A 1,973-nucleotide genomic window follows, 5' to 3' on the forward strand; every position below is an offset into this window, starting at 1 on the left:
TTTTTTTTAATGGAATTTAAAAAAATCTGTGAAGCAAATGCAAAAGAAAACACAACATACCAAAATCTTTGGGACACAACAAAAGTAGTGCTGAGAGGACAATTTATAGCACTAAACACAAACATCCAAAGAGAAGAAAAAACAAAACACAACATCTCCAACAATTAGAAAAAGACCAGCAAAGTAAGCCTAAAATCACCAGAAAAAAAAAGACATAATAAAGATTAGAGTAGAAATAAATGAATTAGAAAACAGAAAAACAAAAAACTTGTTCTTTGAAAGGATTAATAAAATTTTCAAACCACTGGCACATCTGACAAAAAGAAAAGAGGGAGAAGACGCAAATCACATGCATAAGAATATCATAGGGAAACAGACATGGCCTGCGAAGAAGACCAGCAGGATGCTGCGTACAACATGGGGAACCACCTGCCACTTCTACCTGCAGAGAGTGAGGAAGAAGATGAAGGCGAAATGGAACTTAAAGACCAGGATGGCAAAGAAGCCAAAAAACCAAACATCATAAATTTTGATACCAGCCTGCCAACATCACATACCTACCTGGACACTGATATGGAAGAGTTTCACTGCAGGACTTTGCATGATGAAAACAACTGCCAAGTGATTCCAGTCCTGCCACAGGTGGTGATGATCTTGATTCCTGGGCAGACATTACCTCTTCAGCTTCTGCGCCCTCAAGAAGTCAGCATTGTGTGGAATTTAATTCAGAAAAACAGACCCTTTGCAGTTCTTGCATACAGTAATATAAAGGAAAGGGAAGCGCAGTTTGGCACAACAGCGGAGATATATACCTATAGAGAAGAACAGGATTTGGGGAATGAGGTAGTGAATGTGAAAGCAATCAGAAGACAAAAGTCCAAAGTACTTGAGTTAAGGACACAGTCAGATGGAATCCAGCAAGCTAAAGTGCAAATTCTTCCCGAATGTGTGTTGCCTTCGACCATGTCTGCAGTTCACTTAGAATCACTCAGTAAGTGTCAGATATTTCCTTCAACACCTGTCTCCTGGGAAGACCAGTATTCATATAAATGGTGGCAGAAGTACCAGAAGAGAAAGTTTCATTGTGCAAATCTGACTTCATGGCTCTACTGCATGTATTCCTAATATGATGCTGAAACATTAATGGATAGAATCAAGAAAATGCTGCACGAATGGGATGAAAATCTAAAAGATGATTCTCTTCCATTAAATCCAATAGATTTTTCTTAAAGAATAGCTGCTTGTCTTCCTATTGATGATGTATTAAGAATCAAGCTGCTAAAAATTGGTAGTGCTATCCAACGACTTCGCTGTGAACCAGATATCATGAATAAGTGTACTTCCTTTTGTTGTAAACAATGTCAAGAAACAGAAATAACAATTAAAAATTAAATATTCAGTTTATCTTTATGTGGGCCGATGGCAACTTACATGACTCCTCATGGATACATGCATGAGACTCTTACTGTGTACAACGCTGGCAACTTGAATCCAATAGGGCGGCCTTCAAAAGAGCACAGCTGATTTCCTGGGTATTCCTGGACTGTTGCCCAGTGCAGAATCTGTGCAAACCATATTGGATGGAAATTTACTGCCATCAAAAAAGACACATCACCTAAAAATTCTGGGGTTTGACTCACTCTGCTCTATTGCCCACAATCCCAGACACTGAAGATAAAGTAAATCCAGACAAAGTAATACTTTGCTTGTGAGCAGAAATGATGGAGATAAAGTTATATGAATAAGTTCACATTTTAAAATTAAATCTGCTTTGAAATTGTATTACCTGGGTAACTAGCAACATTACATGAAAGGTTGCAGTATATGAAAAATTTGAAGTTATACTACTGGAGACAGTGAAAAGCAATCTACAATGTAACTTTGGTTTCAGGAATATTTTAGTAGCTTGGTGTTCATAAAGGTTATCTTGAAAGTGATGAGATTGTTTTCTGTACAAATACTGGATAGGAATG

General features: G+C 37.5%; 1 pseudogene; it reads left to right on the forward strand.

The window, feature by feature from the left end:
* The first annotated feature begins 378 nt into the window (after positions 1–378).
* On the forward strand, positions 379–1,712 carry LOC102831015 (annotated as a pseudogene).
* Positions 1,713–1,973: the final 261 nt, after the last annotated feature.

The sequence above is a fragment of the Chrysochloris asiatica genome, unplaced genomic scaffold (genome assembly GCF_000296735.1).
Source record: "Chrysochloris asiatica unplaced genomic scaffold, ChrAsi1.0 scaffold00140, whole genome shotgun sequence".
In the NCBI taxonomy this organism is placed as follows: Eukaryota; Metazoa; Chordata; class Mammalia; order Afrosoricida; family Chrysochloridae; genus Chrysochloris; species Chrysochloris asiatica.